Raw genomic sequence first — 22,724 nt, 5'->3', positions numbered from 1 at the left:
CACTTCTTACCAACCCCAGAGAAGGATGAGCTTCGTACATATCAGGAGAGCTCTAGGGTATTGCCAGAAACTCAAGTATGTTCAACAGTTTGTTTGTAGCCTGGAAATGCATGACATCAGGACGCTGTGACCTCCAATGTTTTAAGTGAGAACAGTGAGTTGGAGAATTCTGCACTGGGATTTGAGTTCTAGGCAATCCATTCATCTTGAAACGTAGATTACATTGACACCGAGAAAACTAAAAATTTTTCATTACCTTCTAATAAAATAGCTCTTGGTAAATGAACAGTAACGTGTATACTGGCTTGGCAGTTTTAAAATTAAATCATGAAAATAAACACTTTTTTTAAAAGCTTAAGACTATTTTAAAAAATGTCATCAGTGACTATTAATTTTTAACCTGTTGCTATTCCTTTTGATGAGAGGAGAGTGAGAGACTGTGACAGTTTGTGGGTTGCTACGCGGCTGGAAGCTATGCCACTGGTGCTTCGAATAACAGCAAGGTCACCAATGGTACACTTGTTTCAGCGGAGCTTCCAGACTAAGACAAATTAGGAAGAAAGGCCTGGCAATGTACTTCCAAAAACCAGCTAATGAATGCACTATGGATCACAACAGAACACTGTCCGATACGGTGCTGGAAGAGGAGCCCATGAGGTTGGGAGGCTCAAAATACACAGTAACCGAAACAATGGACTCAAGCACACCAACAATCATGAAGATGATGCAGGACCAAGCAACGTTTTCTTTTCTTGTATATGGGATTGCTGTGAGTCGGAGCCAACTAGACAGCAACGAACAACCACCAAGGGTGAGAGAGGCCACCTTTCTGTCAATTTACATTTTCTTGTCTGTAGGCCTTGGAAAAAGACCCCCTCACCATCTGGAGCCCTCCAAAAAGCACAGCGAAAGCAATGCTGGGTCTCACATGCCCTATCTCAGGCCTTTAAAATGCCTATAGTCTAATGAGTCAGCTCTGTCTCAATCTGTGTTCTTTTGGAAGCTCAGTGATTACAGAGGGGATATTTTGGCTTTCTAGTATAAACTTGTACAAATTTTGAATCTAAGGAACTTATAGCTTCCGGCTGTATACTTCAACCAAGAGGGCTCTGTCTTCTACTAAGAAACCACAGCACTAGACTGCAAGTGAGACAGACTAGCTTTCAGAAAATCTGCAAACGATTTATTTCTTCTTACATGTGAATAGCAAAGAATTATCTGAACTAGAAAAAGGGTGTGGGCGTAATAAAATAAATGAAGATACAAGGCTTTTAAACGGCTACACGGAGAAATGAAGACATTAAATGCCACATAATTTTTGAAAATAAAATTACAAGGTACAGGATATGCTAGCGAAGTTCTCGATTATAGGGGGGCTTTCCAGGGAATAAGAAAACTTGTATGGCCACTACCCAGGGTGATTACTGAATCAGGGATATTACTGAGAAAATAAGACTGCATACAATGTGCAGAGCTCTCAAACCAGGTTCTTGTACTGCACTTCCCGTAACTCAGTCTCACTCTAGCCACTTCCTCTAGCTGAAAAGAAGAACCACTGTAGCTTTCTAGAATTCTCTTCCACAAATTCCAAATGAAAAAAAAAAAAAAAAATCAAATGAAAATAAGCCAGGAAGTTGAATGACAATATGATGAAAAACTCTCTTACTCCTTAGTTGTTGTGACAACACTTTGAAGGAAAGGTTACAGTCCTTAGAATGTGAATCACACTCTTACACAAACACGCATCAGTTTGTATTTATGCTGTTTAAAAAGATGAGACTTTCAAAGAGAAAAGCAACAGAAAAATAGTCAATAACTCAAAATGTCTAGAAATATTTTTTGAGGAAAAAAAGGTACCTGCTACTGTCTTCTAAGTGTAACAAAACAATACGATTTAACTTTAAGTGTCTGATAACTCAAGATAATTCAAGAACTGTCAAATTTCTTCACTGCCTGACATTTCTAAAAAGATCTCAGAATATCTGCCCTTGACAGTTCAGAGTACACACAGAAGAATTACTACGGTGCTTCTTGCACCAGACACACATGGGTGCCAAGTGTACTTAAGTAAATAAGACAGATGGTTAAAGAGGATGAAAACGTGTTAAAGCGATGTGATGCGCTAACTAACCGTAACACAGGAGAGGCAATGCCAGGAGGGTGTGATTAACACGGTCAGTAGGAGGTGCTAAAAACACAGTTTAGGTTCACTGCTCCAATCTCCATCAGAGCCCTGAAAACCTTTGCTGACCAAACACTTCAGTTCTTCCAGCTCTGTAGGATGTACAGTTTGGGTCGGCCCTCTCTCTAGCCCTCAATTCGTTTTCAGCTTATTTGATAATTAAACAGAACCATAAACAAATATTTGTAGATGCTGATTTTGAATCTTCTTTACTTAAAAAAGAAAATAAACTATAATCTTCCTAAACGATAGACATTTTCAGGATTCGTCATTTTGACCAGAGAGAGTATCAGAATGAGCCTACTATAGAACTCTTTATCAAATCTAAAACAGTCCATAAGGAGGCTGTAAACTATGAGATGGAAATGTTTTGATTAATATTTTAGACACAGCTTCTCACTTGACAGCATAAAGGGAGATGTCGTAACATCTGCACCTGTTCCTAGAAGTCTGTTAAGGTTAGGGATAAGGGAAAGGTCTGTTTAACAAATTTATAGCAACATTTCACCGATCTAAAACACTGTAACAAGTTAGAGATTCAAGAAATAAGCAAAAGGATAAAAAAAAAGACGTGAACAGCCAAAAATCTATGAATTTCATAGGCTTTCCATATGAAAATGCTTCTTAGAATGCTCTTATTTTATACACAACATTCATATGATGGTTATTTTAGTTTCTGGTGCACAGAGGATTAGAAGCATCACATTAGAGAGGGAAGTTCTGCAAGGCACACTCACGGGAGTCTGTAGTCTTCACAGCCCGAAAATGAGCAAAGGTATACAAGGCTGACCCAATAATCCCAAAGTACAGCCGTCAGAAGCCGTCTAGTAGACTGGAAAACAGACCTAAGTTTCCACAAGGGCCTGAGAGGACCATCATCCACAACCCGCCCCCAAACCAAGCCTGTTGCTGCAGAGTGGATAGTGACCCTACAGGACAGAGCAAAACCGCCTCATGGAGCAATCTTTCAGGAAACTGACTGCCCCATCTTTCTCCCATGGAATGGCTGGTGGGTTCCAACTGCCTACCTTTCAGCTAGCAGCAGAGCACTTAACCGCTGTGCCACCAGGGCTCCTTTGTAAGGGGCTAGATTAGTAAATGTTTTAGGCTTTGGGGCTAGATGGCCTTTGCGGTGACTAGTCAACTCTGTTGCTGTAGGAGGAAAGCAGCCAAGACGACATGCAAACAATGGGTGTGGATGTATTCCAATTAAACTTTAATTATGGACACAAAAATCTGAATTTTATATGAGGTTCACATTTCATGAAATATTGTTTTTATTATTGTTTTAGCACCCTCCTGCATCCCCCTCAAAAAAAAAAAAAAAAAATCCCACTGCCACTGAATTGATTCCAACTCATAGCAACCCCATACGGTTTCCAAGGTTGTAAATCTCTCCGGAAGCAGACTACTATCTTTCTCCCGCAGCGCCACTGGTGGTTTTGAACTGCTGACCTTTTGATTAGTAGTCAGTTGCTTTAACTGCTGTGCCACCAGGGTTCCTTACTGTTTTAACACCAAAAACAAAAACTCATAGCCGTCGAGTTGATTCCAACTCATAGCGACCCTACAGGTGTTAAATAAACACTGAAATGAATGATGATGACCTCGGGTCATGAAAAAGTTTAAATTATGGTTAGCATATGTTTTCTGAAGGCAAAGAAATGAAAATATTTTAGAAATTTTTTCATTGAAAGCAGTTAATATATTTCAAAAAAGTTTTGGAGCTCATGGCGGTGTTAGAGATTGGGAGGCAGGGGTCTCTAAGTACAGAGAAAATTCTACTATCCAAAATCACCATTCAAAGATATTAGAGAGTGGAGGTTTTCCTATAATACAGACAAATGCTGTCATAACTTATTTTTTGATTATAATCATTAAGCTTTTAAACTTAAAAACTTATGATGAAAATATGGTAGAAATAATAGCAATTTCTATGTATAATTTGAAATAAAAAATTTTTTCCTGATATATTTTTTAACTTCATTAACCAATGGACACAACTTATCTTCTCAGGCAATCATTTTTCATTTGTTACAGAACCAAAATTAAAAAAAAAAAATTATGTTTAATCACATAACATAATAAAATTGACTTCCAGTTTGAATATACTTTATCATATTAGTATAAAGTTTTAAAGTACACAAGGGCCTACAAAATGGCTCTGTACAGATGATAACAGAGCCCTGGTGGCACAGTGGTTAAGCATTCGGCTGCTAACAAAAAGGTCAGCAGTTCGAATCCACCAGGCGCTCCTTGGAAACCCTATGGGACAGGGTTCTGCTCTGTCTTATAGGGTCGCTATGAGTCAGAATCCACTTGATGGCAATGGGTTTTTTATAGATGATAACAACAAACACATACACACAGACACACACACCCTTCTTTTCTTCCTCACTTTGCTCTTTCTTTCCATCCCTCTCACGTGTTATCAGAGGTTGGGGATATGCATGAAAGGAGAAGAGGGGACTAAGAACTTCTAATCACAAAGTCAGAAAGAGTAAATGAAAACAGAACAAAAAACAATAGAGTGAATGAATTACAAGCTTCTAAAGGTAAAAAAAAAAAAATTTTTTTTTTATTTATTTTAAAGGTGGCATTAATGTTCTTAGTTTCTCCAAAGTGTGTTTCCAATTAAATTAGTTCACCAAAACTAAACTTGTTTCTTTATGGAGGACATTTTAAAGTCTTTATCAAGCTTTCTATTTGCACTGTGAATTTTTAAAGAATATAGATGGATCTTTTTCCTAAATTTATTTGACTTTTGGTAGGACATCCCAGAGGATTAGTGTTCCACAGAAAACACTTTGGGAAATGCTGATCGACATTATGGCAGGGTTCTCAAAGGCTGTATCTCTCACATTCATCCTTCTTGTTCTGGGAATTGAGTTGTAGAACACAGGGAAAATATATGACTCCAGTTTTATAATTCATAAACGGTCATGATTCATGTTATTCATTGTTGAATCACAACACAGGGTCGCATTTAAAACATATTTACTAAAATGGCCAGTATTTGAAAAAGTATCACATTAGCCCTTGTATTGGTGATTCCTAAGCATAAAACAAGGCACACCAATAGAAAGTGTGACTTGAGTTTCAAGATGCAAACAGGACGAGATCAGAATAAGCTTATAAATCAAACCTGAAGCTGGTCAGGAGGTTGTGGGTGTATTAAAAAGATAACAGTAGGATGTTTTTCCAAATCTAATGAAGGGGATAAGTATGATATTTTTAGAGAAGAATAAATATCTTCAAAAAAATCAGCCATTGACTAGCATGAGGCATCAGAGTTCTTGTAGGCTAAGACAAAGCAAAGGAACTGGGCTATGAGATCTTGTCAGTTTATCAAGTAGGGGCCCAAGGGAGGCATAGATAGAAATATCCCTAGAATGCAGAAAAGGAATTCTTTAGCTTGTTTTATTTATTCCGTTTATTCTCATGCCATGTTCATCAAATTTCTGGGTGCAGATCTACTCCACAGCAGGGAGGAATAAAGGGATGCAAGCAATTCTAGCTCTCAAATCAGGTACAAGATGTCATCCACGGCAAATCACTACGTGACAGGTCCTCCACATGTACACAGCTAGTCCTGACTTACGACATAATTGAGTTACCATGAACCGAACTTATGGTGCCAGTTTTTTTTGAACATCTTATTGTTAGTAATATGTACTACACACAATGTTGCAGCATGCTATTTGCTGATGTTATCATTCTCAGACATTTACTGGCAGACATTCAATGTTATGATTTATAAAGATAATGATAATAAAAAGCAACAATAATGAAAACTAAAAAAAGAAAATGAGGTATTCGACTCACCTCAGCACCAACTTACGATGGAGTTGTTGGAACAGAACCCCATCGTAAGTCAAGGGCTATGATTTATTCCTCACAACCGTCACAGGCGGTTGAGATTATTTTATACACTACAGTCTTTCCACTCACTTAACAGATATTCAGTGAGCACCTACTAGGTACCAGGCACTGTGGCAAGTGCTACAGGTACAACAACGAACAAAAGGGGCTTCATGGAGCTTTAGCCTATTGAAAGGAAACAGACGAGGGCATTGAGGTGCAGAGGACTGAAGAGCCAGCTCTCTTCTGTCTTCTCAGTCATAGCTGTAGCACCTTTTACTTCAGTAACTTCGCTGTTCACTTTCAAGGACTGTCAGAATTCTAGAAGCAATGAACTTGACACTAAAAATGCTTAAAAAAAAAAAAACGGCTTAAATATTCGGAAGGAGCATATTTTAGAAAGGAAACAAAAAGAATACGGTCATTCAATTTTCTGTTAAACTTAATTTCAAACATTCTCAGTATACTTTATCTAATACAACTTTTTGGCCTCAAAATGGACTGCTGTCAGAATCTGCTTAGTGGAAACAGAAACCAATCCATCACTGGTGATTTAGTCTGGAAAACTTGATATCAACTCATTTTGTAATTGGGGAAATGGCATGTGTCTGCCTTTTCTGATGGCGGTTTAGCTGAGCTGAAACTGAACTGAGTTATGCTTAATTAGGCATGGAAAGGGGGAATGTGAATTCATTCCCTAAGCATCAGAACCTCTGTCTTCACAGTATTAGGGAGGATCCTCTCGGTGGGTTTCTCCTAGGTGTGCCTACCCTTTACTAAGTGACATGTATTCCTCAAAGGACTCCTGACGTTCTTGAAGTTAGAAAGCATGCTGGAGTTTCATCTGGACCACCAATTTCTCAGAAATTACAGGGAATGTTTGCTTGATTTTGGATTTGGCTTTTAATAACATTATGAGAACACAAGGGAGAAAGCATTAATCTATTTTTATGCAACTTATTCTTGGCAGGCTCTACAAATGGTTGACAAGACATTGATTTCACTCACCTCCCTTCTAGTGTAAAGATATAAAAGAACCAGAAGGAATTTTTAGATATCATTCTTAAATAAAAATGCCTGAGGAAGATGTTAAAAATCCAACTCAAGTGTAGGCTCAATCAAGACTTCGGCTTGAAGTCTTGATTATATTTTTTGAATTGTTTCTTACGAATACTTTGAGTTAAAAGATACTATTCAACCCTTGCTCCCTACCTACCATCCTCTCACAAAGGTTTTCAAAGGAAATCTAATTTAGATACATGAGTATTGATATGGAAATTATATTTAGCAGAATCTCAACATGAGAAGGCAACCATACCATATGTTGCCAAACACAAGGTAAATGTGCCTAGAAATGGAAATTCTTAATTTTCAAAAGACTAATATTGCATTCATTTATGCATCAACTCATTCCTTCAACCAAAAGCACAGTGCTTCATAGAATAGAAAGGGTCCCCAACCTAAGTGCTCTTGGATCCATGGGGTAGAGACAAGCTGTGGGTAGAGATAGGGCAGCCTTGCGCCCAGGAAGAAACTCTGCTTCAATCACTAAACTTTTTTAAAAAAGAATGTCAATCTTATCCTATCAGTGTTTCAACCAATATCTAAGAATTACGCCAACGTTCCCTGGTCTCAACAGGGTTTGTAACTACAAATGTCAGGGATTTAGTTTAAAAATTAAAACTGGGGTGAGGGAAGAGATAATGGAATAGGAGAGTTGAAGGAATTCAATTGGTCCTATGGGTATTTTAAGGTATATCTTTTTTTCTACTTAGTCCCTAGAAGAAAACATCCAATGCAATTCAAATCAAGAAACATTTTGGGAAAGACATGTGGTTGGGTGTAAGATTTAGGCTCTGGTTGCCTGTTACTCAACAGATCAATAACCAACAATAGTTTCTGGAGTGTAATATGTGTCTAGTTTTACAGAAACAGAAACATTCCCCAAAGGAAAAAGAACTGCTAGGATCTATGAACCATCTTTGCAAAAAGTGTACCAAATACAGATGTCATTATTGCTAGTGAAAAGATCCAGAACCAGCAAAGAAAAGCCATTGTGGTTATGATGTATCCCTTTGCCCCTCTCTTTGTGCTCACTTTTAGAGTCTTTGATCTTCTACCATTATGGACCACAAGCCCTGGTACCATCTCTGTCGCGTAGTAGCCTGAGTTCATGCTTTTGAAATTGTATATTTTGTTTCTTCAATTTAATAACTCAAGGACCCCTGGTGGTGCAATGGTTATAAGCTTGGCTGCCAACTGAAAGGTCAGTGGTTCAAAGCCACCAGTCACTCTGTGGAAGAAAAGACCCAGTGATCTGCTCCCATAAGGATTTCAGCCTAGGAAACCCTAGGGGCACAGTTCTGCTCTGTCCTACACAGTTACTATGAGTCAGAATCAACTTGATGGCACCCAACAACAATATTTAATAACTGTGTTTTAAAGTGAACAAACACCTGAAGGTTCGAACTATGATGCAAAAGATAAGCTCTCTGGATACAGAATGCTTTTCCCAAAATATCTAGTAACATTTTGAGAAATACCAGATTTTCACCAAATACAGTTGGAAAGCCACTGCTCTAAACTTGGTTGGATTCTCTGGAAATAAGTCCAATCCTCTCTAAACATACTTAAATAGAAAATCTCTTCTACTTCCTGAAGTTCTAAAAGCCAAAACTGGTAAAAACCACTAAAAAGAGGTAGATTTCTTTCAAGAATGTTTTTTGACATATAAATACTTCAGTTACATGCCTTTACCTTGTTTACCAAAGTCCTCTCCCTGCTTTTTTTTTTTTTTTCCTTCTAGACACAGTACACTACCAAGGTCAGTGTTGTGGGAAAATATGGATCAAGAAATTACAAAAACAAAAGTTTACATCATTTGATAAAAATAGCAGTACTTTACCAAATGGAAAATTCCATCGAATGAAAACTCATTCCCGTCAGTTGACTTACCTAAAAATAAGAACGACAGAAAAGAGTGAGAACTTGGTATCGTAGTCAAGCAAATACTAGATTCTAAAACATATGGCAGATATCTCAACAACTGAGGGACAATCCAAAACAAACAGAAACTGTACCAGGCCAGGAAACACCAATTCCTTTAGAAACAGTAATTAATGGTAGAAAGGAAACTGCAAACACAGAGCAAAAGCAATGGGGGAAAAGAAGTGATACTTTCAAATCACTTGGCTCTCATATACATTTTAAGAGGCCAATTTTGAAAATGTGGACATATATGCATATAAATGCCTGAGCTAAAAACTGTGGCAACAGAGGAGCGCTACCTTCCCTCCCAAGACCTCTGGTTACTGACTTCAAGGGGGACTGTCAAAGCTTCGAACTCTCAAATATCTTCTGCTCATATGACTCAAGAAAAAGGTGCCACTGTATCAAGGGCTACTGTGATTTCCTCTGCTGATTTTCTCTCCCCTTTAACACTTAGATGCTTTGGGTGTTTGCTTTTTTATTTTCCAAAGTGAACGCTGATGTTCATGAAAGGTGCCAGATTAACAACCCGGGAAAACTAAGAGCTTGCTCTATCAAGGGTAAAGGCTCAGTGCAGCAGAGGTGACGAAAGCTTCCTCTATACTGTGCTTGCCTATGTGTGTTAGCTCTGACCCACAGTCACCCTGGCCCTCCAGTTTTCATGGTCCATTAATGTCTTTGCCTGCTCAGGTTGCTAACAGGCAGTCTTGTTCCTGCTTTTAATGCTATCATTATTATTACTACCACCATGAGCTCTAACTCCCTCAGTGAAATTACCCAATAGGCACCCAAGTGGAAACACACTAACTAGCCACCATTCTGTTCCAGGAAAACAGCAAAATAAACTGAACTGAAGATGAATTTTGGATTCTTCAGTAGTACTGCAGGTTTGGTTAAAATCCATTAAGTACTTTGAATAGGAGGCTAAGTTTTGAGTGGTCAGGTTGAAACAGAGGCCTCACTAAATTTAGTCATCTGCATTCAATTTAAATTATCATTCAGGGATGTCGATCTAATATTTAAAGTCCATGGTTTTTTTTTTTTTTTTTAATCTTCCCTTTTGATTCTACCTCAAACCAGTCAATTTTATTATTCATTAGCAACCAAGGAAAAGGTTTGGTGAATGTTGAGGCTAAAATTATCATTACATATGAGATCCGAAAACCACTGCCAGCCAAACAGAGAAAAATGTCTCTTTCCTATATTTATGGGTAGTCCAGGTTTCTGAACTGTCTAAGTACCTTGTAATTATTGTCTCCTATGCTTTATGCCCAGGGATCTATGAAACCATTTTGCTTCAACGAGTCAGATACCCGGTAACCATTTAGTGTCGGCTCTTGCTTTGTTAACGCTAGTTGTCTATGCAAAATATAAGAGCCAGGGCAAGACAAAAATCCTTTTCCTGGTCTAGAATTTATACCAGTAAAGGAAGCAAGGCTAGCAAACACATGCAAAACATTAACGGAACAATGAAGTACACCACTGAATGCTGCTGACTAACAGACCAATAACTACTTAGTAATTATTTGGAAAGACCACAGTATTAATCCCACAGTTGTTCCCTGTCTTTGCCATGGTCCTTTTTGTGTCAGAGACCAAATTCTCTCCAGCTAGAGCAGACTTCCATCTTGACTTGGCCAGCGCTTCCTGTAATTTCTAATCTCTGGAAGCACTGGAGAATGAGAATTGCAAGGTACCAATGACTACAGCAAACACATGGTAACAGTTAGATGAAGGGTGCCTTGGCTGTGTCTCATGTGGCAATCTTGGAAAATTTTAGTTTGGGAACTCTCAACTGATTTTTTTCTTCTTTGCCATGCACAGCCTTTATCAAGTGAGTCCTTATGGTGTTAAAACATTTGGCACGGGCTCAAGCCTATGCTATTGCTGGCAGGGGATCTAATTGGGAGAGAGGGGTGGAACAGTTACCTTTATCAGGAAGGACCCTAACTTTATGGAAAGCCTCCTTCCGCCCCACCGCTTTAGCAGCGCTACTGAAAGACTTAAACCCAGATGTGAGGAAAGAGATTATCTCCAAGAGCAACAGCAATTTATTATAATTATGTTATACAAACATCAGGAAGGTGGGAGATGTTGTGCCAACTTAGTAGACGAGACGGGCAACACCCTGCCGATAGGTCCCAGGTAAGGCTGTGTTGCGGAAACCAATCCCAACCTCAAATTCCCAGGGAGGCCTCAGTTTCCCAAATTGCAAGCAAATTACAGCCTAGCTACTTGGAAAGCTAATAACCACAGGCAATGCATAACCAGTGGGGGGAGGTTAGGTGCATCTGCTTGCCAACAGATCAGACACCTGCCTCTACTCCCTCCGTGGCCAGGTTTTGCCAACTTCCCTGTGACCGCCAGCCACGTAAAAGCAGGTGACAGATATACCTTTTTCAACTAGTCTTGTCAGTCCTATATTACCACTCATAGCAGTGATGGTCAAAGCAAAGACGTCCATTTTGCCCATACAACACTATGGCTGACATCAGTGAAGCACTTCTTTTACTTAAAGCACTTTGGAGGTTGGCCTCGAACTGCAATTAGAATAAAATTTGTACACTTTCTAGGCCAATTCTGGGCCTCACTGTGCCTCAGCCATTCAACCGGGAGTGGATTTTGCCCTTAAGTCTCTTCCTGGACCTCTTACTGGTTTTTCCTGACTGGACTTTTGCATCCTTCATGAATTGTCTTCTAGCATGGATTTCCTGAATTTGATATTTCATAAAATGGATCAGTGAAACATCAGTAAAGACCAATTTTGTAGACACATCACTGAGGCTCTGCTCTACTTTAGGACAGTCTTCTATTCAAATGAAAATGTCAGGCAATGAGATATCTTCACCTCAGTGAATAACAGATAAAAAGGGTAAATCTGAGTTAAAAATCAACGACTCCCCATGACCATAAAGAAAAAAGAGGAAAAGTAAAAAAGGCCTTTAGTGCAGAAAGTGACAGGTGATTCCTCCTTTTCCACCTATTTTAAACATCTGCCAGTAGGCCAATGAATGCCAAGAACACAAGAAATATAGCGAGTCAGGGAAAATTACAGGCCACAAGATGGTGTAAACCTCACATGGAAAATACCAGCTAAGACGCTAAGAAAGCCAGTAAATACTGAAAGAATTATGAAGATGAATATGCTCAGGTTTTGGACAAAGAGTACACAAAACAAGACCAAACAAAAGTACGTTAAGAAAAAGTTATTTTTATCCCTCACGATGCACATTACAGATAGTTCAATTTCAAAAGCTTGCAGTGGTTTTGTAATCAAACAGCTTAAAACAATGCATCATGGTTCTACCCACCAAGAATGCTTGCTTACTTTGGCTGGCTGCTGCAATTATCAGTTTGATTATCTGATTCAAAACAGAGTTGGGAACATTTGCTCTCAGCTTTAATTTCTTAACTTAAGTAGCAAACTCTAGAGTCACTATGCTGAGGGCTGAGTGGAAGCTGGAATTTCCTTGGGGGAAGAGAAGATATAAGATAAACAAGCTGGATTCTCATCATTCCAGAGCTGAGTTTCAATAATACACAATAAAAAAAAAAAAAGGATAAAATTAAAACTTCTGGGATTTGAATGATGGCTATCCAGGACTATATATAGAAGAAAAAAAAAAAAAACCCAAAATTAAAGGCCCCTGTAGTGTAGAGCACAGAAAACTACAGATGATCACCTCATGAAATGGGATGAAAGATGGGACTCATATTTATCCATCTGTGGGTAGTACTGATAATTATGGGGAAGGAGGGAAGAAGGGTAATGGGGAAAGTATTCAAAAGACGTATAGAACAGTTCCTGTCAAGAAGAAATTGAGTGATTATTTAGGGAAATCACTTACACAAAGGGAAGCAATTCAGAGACAACAAAAACAAATTTTAAAAAAGAGCCTAAGATGAGATAAGGCTAGGGAGAGACTAGTTTGCCTTAGCTTCTGAGGTTGTTTTAAAAGGGGCAGGGGGACTGAGCCACGCTCTCTTCCTACCCCTGCCTGCTGTGTCCAATACCACTTACATCTCACAGGGCCTTATAATCACAACAAATGGTCTTACCCAGAGATCCATGGCTAACATAACAGCTTTCTGATCTAAGGCTTTCAGACTTTTTAGAACCCAGCAACCTTGCTTCTCTCTTTTCTATAAAACTTCCTATCAATTGCTTTTCTCTTTGCCACCATTCTCCATTCTGGCTTTGGTGTGCAAGGGGTGAAAAAGCAGAAGTGGATGCAGGAACGAATGGGACAGATGACTTGTGGCAAAGGGACTGTTGGTAGAAAGCAGCTGCATATTGGAAATAAGTAGAACAAAGAATTAAGATCTTCAAAGCCACGGAAAGTTTCTCTCTGCGTTCTTCCCTCCTTTCACCACTTCCTCTTCTTTAACAGATACACATTTCGCAAAACACGTGGCCTTTCTGAATTTATAGCAATCTCCTTTTCCTCACACCCAAATGTGCTTAATGTATTACCACTTCTAACATTTTGCACATATCGTCCTAACAGTTTCAGAGGTTGATAAAATTTCATTAAAACAAATATTCCTGGCCACATTTTGTATTAATAAAACTTAACTTCAGAATGATGAGAATTCAATTTGTTAAAAGGGTTCTCTTCTATAAGGTGGTATATTACACCACAGACGCATTTCCTAGATCAGTGGCTCTAAATTTTAGGCTTCATAAAATCCTCAGGGGTGCTTATTACTATGCATATTCCTGAACCTCATCCCATGGATTCATATTTAGTAGGTTTAGGGTGGGGTCCTGGAATCCACATTTTTCACAAGCATCCAAGGGGATCCTTATACACTGGAAGTAGAGGGGCCCCACGCTGGGAGACCCTGTTCTAAACTGACTCCCATGCCTCCCAGCTTCAACGGAACCCCCTTCCGCCCCGCTGCCCCCTAGCTTCACAGCTTCAACTTCTCTAAGGGAGCCTGCTTCCTAGGGGCAATAGTTAAGCAGTCTCCTGTAGCTCACACTGAATAGTAGCCAAAAACCAAAGTGAGCAATGTGGGAAAAAGAAACATTGCTAACAAGATTTCACTTTTAACAATGCAAGGTGCTATTAGCTACACAAACACAGGAAAGAAGGGGTGGTGCCCTGGTTGTAACCCCACTTTCTTGAATATGCCAAGGTTTAGTATAATGAATGAATTGTCATTTCTATTCATGAGATTTAAACCCTCACGGTTCCCTGGTTACATCCTGTACATGTATTCTGGAACTCCATTCCCCAACCCAACACCAGACTTGCATAGCCAGCCTGAGTCTCCCAAATTACATGCAAATTAGAATCTAACTTAGAAAAGCCTGGTGGAGTAAGTGGTTTGCAATTGGCTGCTAACCTAAAGGTTGGTGGTTTGAACCTCTGTGAAAGAAAGGTCTGGCAAACTGCTTCCATAAAGATTACATCCAAGAAAACCCTATGAGCCAATTCTACTCTGTGGCACATGGGGTTGCCATAAGTTGGAATAAACTTAATGGCAACGGGTTTATTTATTTATTTATTGTTTACCTAGAAAAGTAGTAACCCCTGATATGCAATATACAATGGGCAGGTTCTTTTTAGTGCTATCAAGTCAGTTCCAACTCATAGCGACCCTACGTACAACACAGTGAAACACTGCCCGGTCCTGTGCCATCCTTACAATCGTTGTTATGCTTGAGCCCATTGTTGCAGCTAATCCATCTCGTTGAGGGTCTTCCTCTTTTCCGCTGATCCTGTACTTTGCCAAGCATGATGTCCTTCTCCAGGGACTGATCCCTCCTGACAACATGTCCTAAGTATGTAAGATACAATCTCGCCATCCTTGCTTCTAAAGAGCATTCTGGTTGTACTTATTCCGAGAAAGATTTGTTCACTCTTTTGGCAGTCCGTGGTATATTCAATATTCTTCGCCAGCACCACAATTCAAAGGTGTCAATTCTTCTTGATCTTCCTTATTCATTGTTCAGCTTTCACATGCAGATGATGCGATTGAAAACACCATGGCTTGGGTCAGGTGCACCTTAGCCTTCAAGGTGGCATCTTTGCTCTTCAACACTTTAAAGAGGTCCTTTGCAGCAGATTTACCCAATACAATGCATCTTTTGATTTCTTGACTGCTACTTCCATGGCTGTTGATTGTGGATCCGAGTAAAATGAAATCCTTGACAACTTCAATCTTTTCTCCATTTATCATGATGTTGTTTATTGGTCCAATTGTGAGGATTTTTGTTTTCTTTATGCTGAGGTGTAATCCATACTGAAGGCTGTGGCCTTTGATCTTTATCAGTAAGTGCTTCAAGTCCTATTCACTTTCAGCAAGCAAGGTTATGTCATCTGCATAATGCAGGTTGTTAATGAGCCTTCCTTCAATCTTGATGCCCTGCTCTTCTTCATAAAGTCCAGCTTCTCAGATGATCTGAGAAGAATGGGCGGGAGGCTATGAGAATTTGCTTGCCAACGGACACCAAATATTCTCCAGTCTCTATGCTCTCTGTGCCCAGGTCTTCCCCACTAGCACCATAGGAGCAAGTTTAGAGAAGGTCAGAAGTCAGAATTCTTCTCGATGACACCATGTGCTTCTGATTTTAAACCCCCAACTGCTATATTTTAGGTACTACTGTCACATAACCCAGGCCCTTAACCCCCTACTCCCGCCCCAGTAGCCTCTCTTCCTGCAAGACCTTCCTTGGTTTCATGATGTCCTGTCGACTATTCTGTTCTGATAATGTTTACCATCTAACAACCCACCTGTTTCATAATTTTTTTTGTATCTGGTTTCTATCCTAATGATTGACTACAACCATTCTATCGAAGGTCACCAGTGACTTCCTAATACCTAAATTCAATGGGGTTTTCGTAGTCCTCTATCTTTCTCCGCTACTCTGTTGCTGGTGACACAGTAGTATCTTTTCCTTCTGTTTGTTCCTCTCCTTTGCTTTCACTGACAACACAGTTCTCTTACGAGCACAGTTAATATTGGATCTGCTTGGCCTTAATCCTTCAGCCTGGCACAAAACATGGAAAATGGAAGACATGTTTAGCCATCAGTATACACAACGTGCTTGAGCCCAAGAAAGTTTCAGTTCACCCTATATAATAACTACCTACCTGATTATATGCAACCCAGTATTATCCTAGAGGAGTTGCATTTTACTTGGAGTTTAGGTTTTTAAGAGAATATATGGGGGTGGTGGGGGCAAAGCTGAGTCAAAATTACTTTGAAAATTGCCAGGAAGGCACCACCCTGAAGCCAACGGGCAGGTTTTTATTCCCCCAGCATTGGCATAGATCACTGTCTTTGGTGAAGTACAATATGGGGCTACTGATTTGTGTTTAGGATGCAAGTTGTACAAACCAGTACCACACTGAGCAAGGCAAGATTCTCACAGTGAGAGAGACATGTGGAAACTGACAGAGACTGAGAAAATATCAAATCCACATCTCCCATCTCTGGTTCACTTCAGGGCATAGGCTTGTCGACTAGAACTTGAGTAGACTTGTCTGCACATGTAAATTATCATTTTAAAATATTTTTTGCATGTTTAATTCATGCAAATTCAGTGTTTATATGGTACAACTCCACCAGAGAACTTGAATAGCTATTGTTCAATAAATATACCTATGCCTACTCTCTCGACATCCAGCATCTCAAGGATAAATAAAGAATAGGCAGATACGGGATCAAATATAAAGATCAGCTGGAGAGAACTGTACATTTTTCTTGCAAAAACTCCTTGGGTACTGTCTTATTTATCCAGTGCTGCTCTAACAGAAACACCACAAGTGGATGGCTTTAACAAAGAGAAGTTTATTCTCTCACAGACAGTAGGTAGAAGTCTAAATTCAGGGTGCCAGATCCGGGAGAATTCTTTCTCTCTCTGTAGGCTCTGGAGAAGGTCCTTTGTTATCAGTTTTCCCTTGTTCTGGGAGCATCTCAGCACAGGAACCTTAGGTCCAAAGGATGCACTCTGCTTCTGGGGCTGCTTTCTTAGTGGTATGAGGTCCCCAACTTGCTGCTTGCTTTCCTTTCCATTTATCTCTTGGAAGATAAAAGGTGGTACAGGCCATACTCCAGAGAAACTCCCTTGACATTGGGTCAGGGATGTGACCAGAGCAAGGGTGTTACCTCCACCCTAATCCTCTTTAACCACAGGCAGAGATTATGATTTATAACACACGGGAAAATCACAAAATGGAGGACAACCACACAATACTGGGAATCATGGCCTAACCAAGTAGACATATTTTGGGCGGACACAATTCAATCCATGGCAAGTACATAAAACAAAGACGATTGTGATGCAGTAGAAAAAGTACTGTACTTAGTGTCAAGAGTCCAGGATTCCAGTGTTGGCTGTGACACATATCGGCTAAATGAGCTTCAGTAAATCACTTACACTGGGCCAGTGTCCTCACCTCTGAAATGGATACCAGTAGCAACTACTTCACAGAGTTGTATTGAGGTTTAAAAGAAAAAAAAAAAAAAAATGTATGTGAATGCATCTACCAGGGTCATTGACATACAGTAGATACTTGCTACAGGTTTGCTCCATGGGAATTTGTTGAACTGAGGCTGAGAGACAAAATTAGCCACCTAAGGACAGAAAACTGCCAGCACAATAGTGCAGGGCACATAGTAGGTGCTATGTATTTACTGAATGAAGTTGAAGCAGACACCAATCTGATTTGACCCAGTCAGGATATAATCTGCTTGTTCTAACACTTACTTTCTCCACATGGTCATTGGTCCTTGGTACAAAGTCCACTTACGGCTTCATAAACACGGGCTTAAACAAAAGTGCTTCTAATCAGATTTGGCAAGAAAAGGAGAGAAACACAGGGTGAGGTAAGTGTGAGGCTACAGTGCTGAGTAACAGGGATGGCAGTGCCTCGGCCCATGAGTCACAGACCCCGAGCAGTCCACAGCCAGAGAAAATTCACAGGTAAACGCTGCACGAGCCATTACGTCACTCTTCCTCTGCCCCTTTTTCATCGATCACGTCGCCTGGCCTCTGATGCAACCCCACAGGAATGTCTGATCTGCAGACAGCAGTGAGAGCCTCAGAACACATGCACGCTCATCAAAGAAAGCAGTATGAACCCGAACTGAAGTTTCTGGTATTTCCTTTTGTTTAAATTATGCTTTAGAGGAGAATGCTTATGGGTGGGATGTATAACTATACATTAAGCCATCTGGTCCGAAGGCCCGAGGGACTCAGTAACTGTCATCATCATTTTGGACAAGTCGCTCCAGGTCTATAGGCCTTGTTTCCACATCTGTACAATTAGGTGATCTCTGAGGTCCCTCCCAGCTCTGCAATTTCATCATTTAAAATCCAGGCCAACTACACCCCTGCGATGGGCAGATAAACATTCAGTTGTATAAGTCAGGCACAAAATCAGCTTTCCTCATTCTCAGCTATGTAGGTCACTTGAATTTTTTGCCACCTCCTTCCACACTGTCTAGCTGTGTACAAATCTTGCGAAAGCAAGAAAAACATGGCAGGTGGAAACTGATGGTTCTAGAAAGTGTAAGTGTTCACACCTGAGATTATAGGGATACTCTAGTCCAAACTATAGAAGCTTAACAGCAAATGCTCATCAGGGGATATAATGTATTAATACCTATTTTCTGCAGGGACAAATTTTTTTTTTTTTATTGTGCTTTAAGTGAAAGTTTACAAATCAAGTCAGTCTCTCATACAAAAATTTATACACACCTTGTTATGTACTGCTGGCTGCTCTCTAATGAGACAGCACACTCCTTCTCTCCACCCTCTATTTTCGTGTCCATTCAGCCAGCTTTGGACCCCCTCTGCCTTCTCATCTCCCTTCCATACAGGAGCTGGCCATAGTCTCATGTATCTGCTTAAGCCAAGAAGCTCACTCCTCACCAGTATCATTTTCTGTCTTACAGTCCAGTCCAATCCCTGTCTGAAGAGTTGGCTTTGGTAATGGTTCCAGTCTTGGGCTAACAAAGGATCCGGGGACCATAACCTCTGGGGTCCCTCTAGTCTCAGTCAGACCATTAAGTCTGATCTTTTATGAGAATCTGAGATCTGCATTGTAGAGACAATGTTTTGAGCAACAAGTAGTTAGAGAGAATGTAAAAAGTTGGTGGGGGCGGGGGCGCCTCCCACCTCCCAATAATTCTTGAATTAAAAGGAATGGTCTACCCTTACTATACCAAGTCCAAGTCCAGTCTGTGCAGGATTTACCCAAGAGATAGGAGCTTGTGAGTACACACACTACCTGCTCCACACAAAGGAGGCACTCATTAGAGACAAAGCCCAGTACAAAGCTCAGAGGAGGTGGTCAGCCCTGGTGAGCCTCCCCCACCTTAATGCTTTCGCCCTGCCACAGCACCACAGCTCGCTAGAACTGGCCAATGCAAACACTCAGACATCAGTCGCTGGAAGGTTTGCAAAGAAATATCCAGAAAGGGGTGCTTCCAACAAAACTTGAAATCAGGGGAAAATAGACAAGCCCAGTAGAGATGAAAACCAAATGCATTGTGGTGGTTCCTTCATAGCTGAAGCTGTGTGGGGCCCCCTACTCTGCATGCTGAAAGACTGGGGGGCGGAGGGTTACTCTACTGTACCTGGAACAGCATTCAACAAGACGCCCAACCCTTTAATTGTTGAGCCAAATGATTTATGAGGCTTGGCAGCAAAGACAGGGCAGACTGGTTTAAATTCAGAGGATCCAACCTATAGGAATTCTGAAAACCTTGGCCAGTTTGCCACAAACACAGTTCTCCTTGGGAAGCGATAGAACAGGAAGGGAGAAGATGTGACCTGCCTCACAAGAAGACAGGACCCAACTAGACAGAACATGCCTCCCTACTCTTTTTCCACCTCACCACTGACAAATGTCCTGGCAGAATTTCCTCCTCCAAAAAACAGTCAGGTATGTACAGTCCCACTCTTTCTTTAGCTAGAAATATAAAACCCCAGAACCACCACCACGTTCTCATACACTGGGCCCAGTTGATTTGTTCTGATTGTTTTAAAAAAAAAAAAAGATTGTTTACTGATGGTTTAATCTTTTTGATGAACTAGTGCAGGGGTCAGGAAACTTTTCCCCTAAAGGGCCAGTAAATATTTTAGGTTTTTCTACGTATATAATCCCTGTCATTAACTACCCACCCCTGCTATTATAACACAGAAACCAACCAAGAAACCTAACCCGTTGCCGTCGAGTTGATTCCAACTCATAGCGACCCTATAGAACAGAGCGGAATTGTCCTACAGGGTTTCCAAGGAGCACCTGGTAGATTTGAACTGCCAACCTTTTGGTCAGCAGTCATAGCTCTTAACCACTAAGCCATCAGGGTTTCCAACACAGAAACAGCTATAGATAATATGTAAACGAATGAGTATAAATGTGTTTTGATAAAACTTTATAAAAACAGGTAGAGGGCCGGATTTAGTCCAAATGCCATAGTTGCTAACCCCTGAACTAGTGTGTTTCCAAACAGCTGAGAGGGCCTGAGTAGTACCAAATTCACCAACACTTCACACAATTTAAATCTAGCCTACAATTTTGGGAGAAGTAACCTCTAACACAACTAACCTTCATTAATAGAAAGTATAAGAAGATCCCATTTTCAAGATACCGTTTCTGTGTGTGTGTGTGCATGTATATGTAAACACAGGGCTATTCAAAATCTATCACTCAGTAACTAGGTTGTACTATGAACGTGTAGTTTGCACTAAATCAGGTTACCCTTATAGGTGTCTTGCCACAGGGCAACTATAGGCTTTGACTACATTTTCATAAACAACCTAACCAAACCAAAAACCAAACCCATTGCTGTCGAGTCGATTCCGCCTCACAACGACCGTTGGAAATGCTATGGGGCAGTTCTACTCTGTTCTATAGGGTGGCTATGAGTCGGAATCAACTTAATGGCAATGGGTTTTGGTTTATATACAACCTAGTTACCTAGTAAAACATTTTTGAAAGTGTTCTTTTTTAACCAGCCTGTATATTATACACACAAATAATATCACAAATTATAAAATGCTTCAAATGATAAACAGCAAACTATAAACAATGGTTACTCCTGGGGAACAGCGTGTTTATGTGTGTGTGTTGGGGGGACTTTTAGCAGTATTGTTTGCATTTTTTTCAGTATTGTTTGATATTTTTACAAGAAGCATGTATTACTTGGTGGATAAAAAGGTTTTTTTACTTTTCTTTCGTAAAGAATTAGTAGGGGTAGGCAATCTTTGGCACTGCATTTTATAACGCTCTTGACGAATCACTCAGTGAAGGCGTTCTGGAAATATCTTCTCAGTGCAGCTCTTCGTTTGCCTTCAGACTTCCACCTGCTTTTACTCCCTTCCAGCTACTTCTCCTCTCCTTAACTCTGCCTAGAAACAGTCACATAAATCACTTGATCTATAGCTGGCATTCACTCAACCGATGTTCACTGGCATCTAGCATGCGCCAGGCATTGCAGGAGGCAGTAAGAGCTTGTGAAGGGTCAGAGGGGTACATGGTTCCTGCCTTTCTGATGTTCCTGACTTTGTGGGAGAATCAGATAATAAAGAAGACGACAAATAAATACACAAGTTATTTTCAGATTGTGGTAAATGCTCTGAGGGGGTAGGACGGTGGGGGAGGCCCCTCTGAGAAGGTGACATTTAGGCAGGGACCTGAAGGATAAGGAGGCAGCAGTGTGAAGCAAACTCCAGGCAAAGTGTAAAGTTTGCTGGTTGTGACTCCAGGCCAGCGTCCTCAATCCTGGTTACACATTAGACTCAACTGGGGCACTTTCAAAAGCAGGACTTCTAACCCAATTTTTCCAGTTTGAACCCCTGCTGAGAATTTGCATTTCTAACAAGTTTCCTGCAGCAATTTGCATTTCCACCCCAGATATAATGAATTGGAATCTACAGTTTAACAAGATCCCCAGGTGATTCTCCTGTATAACTTCCTGGGAACTTGTTAGAAATGCAAATTTCAGCAGGGATTCAAACTGGATCCAACCTGTTGGAAGCCCTAATTTAAAGCCAGAACTGAAACCCACTGTTCTGGAGTCTAGGGCCACCTTTCCATCAGCATAAACAGAAGGCTTCAGAGAACATTTTTTTTTTTTCAGAGAACAGAAGGAATCAGACTGTGTGGCACTGAAACTATAAATTTTAGAACGTGTGGGTTTTTTTTTAATCTAGGAAGATTAACTGGACTCAATTTTCGGGGGTGTGATGAAGCTCTAAGGATTCTCCCCTCACTATTGAGCAAGAGACCATGAGAAACACACAATCGACACAGATCCTTTAACTGGGATCTTTTGCTTGAGCCTCTGGCAAGCTGTAAAGCAAATGAACCATCAAGTGACAGAGTTCTTTGATATGTTTAGCAAAGAGCTGATTGAATAGGCCCTGAGCTCTTCCCTGAAAGCTAACAGATTCAAGACTTGCTGAACCACAAGAAGTTCCCAAGGCAAGGGCTTAGTCTATACGGTGTAAAGATATCGTTCACATATTCATACACCCCCACTCTATATCCCAGCTCTAAGTAAACTTGGTCATAGATGACAAACAAAGCAAGGATCACTGGAATTTGCTGATTATTTTCTAAATAATGTCAGGCAGCTGTTGTAATTTACACCCATCCAACCATCTATCCATCCATCCATCCATCCATCCATCCACGCACCGACCCACCGATCCACCCACCGACCCACC

The 22,724-nt window shown here is 40.4% G+C and overlaps 1 protein-coding gene across 4 annotated transcripts in view; it reads right to left on the bottom strand.

Moving 5' to 3' along the window:
• Positions 1-22,724, bottom strand: part of CMSS1 (cms1 ribosomal small subunit homolog) — a 425,391-nt gene that overhangs the window by 195,378 nt on the left and 207,289 nt on the right. Inside the window, exon 2 of one of the 4 annotated variants that reach the window (XM_049857928.1) lies at positions 8,949-8,998. The exons of the other annotated variants lie outside the window; for them this stretch is intronic. The gene's annotated coding sequence lies outside the window, so the exon portion shown is untranslated. The remainder of the gene's footprint in view (positions 1-8,948; positions 8,999-22,724) is intronic. 4 annotated transcript variants of the gene reach the window in all.

This window comes from Elephas maximus, chromosome 18 (assembly GCF_024166365.1).
Source record: "Elephas maximus indicus isolate mEleMax1 chromosome 18, mEleMax1 primary haplotype, whole genome shotgun sequence".
Lineage (NCBI taxonomy): Eukaryota > Metazoa > Chordata > Mammalia > Proboscidea > Elephantidae > Elephas > Elephas maximus.
This window is presented reverse-complemented; position numbering and strand designations above follow the sequence as displayed.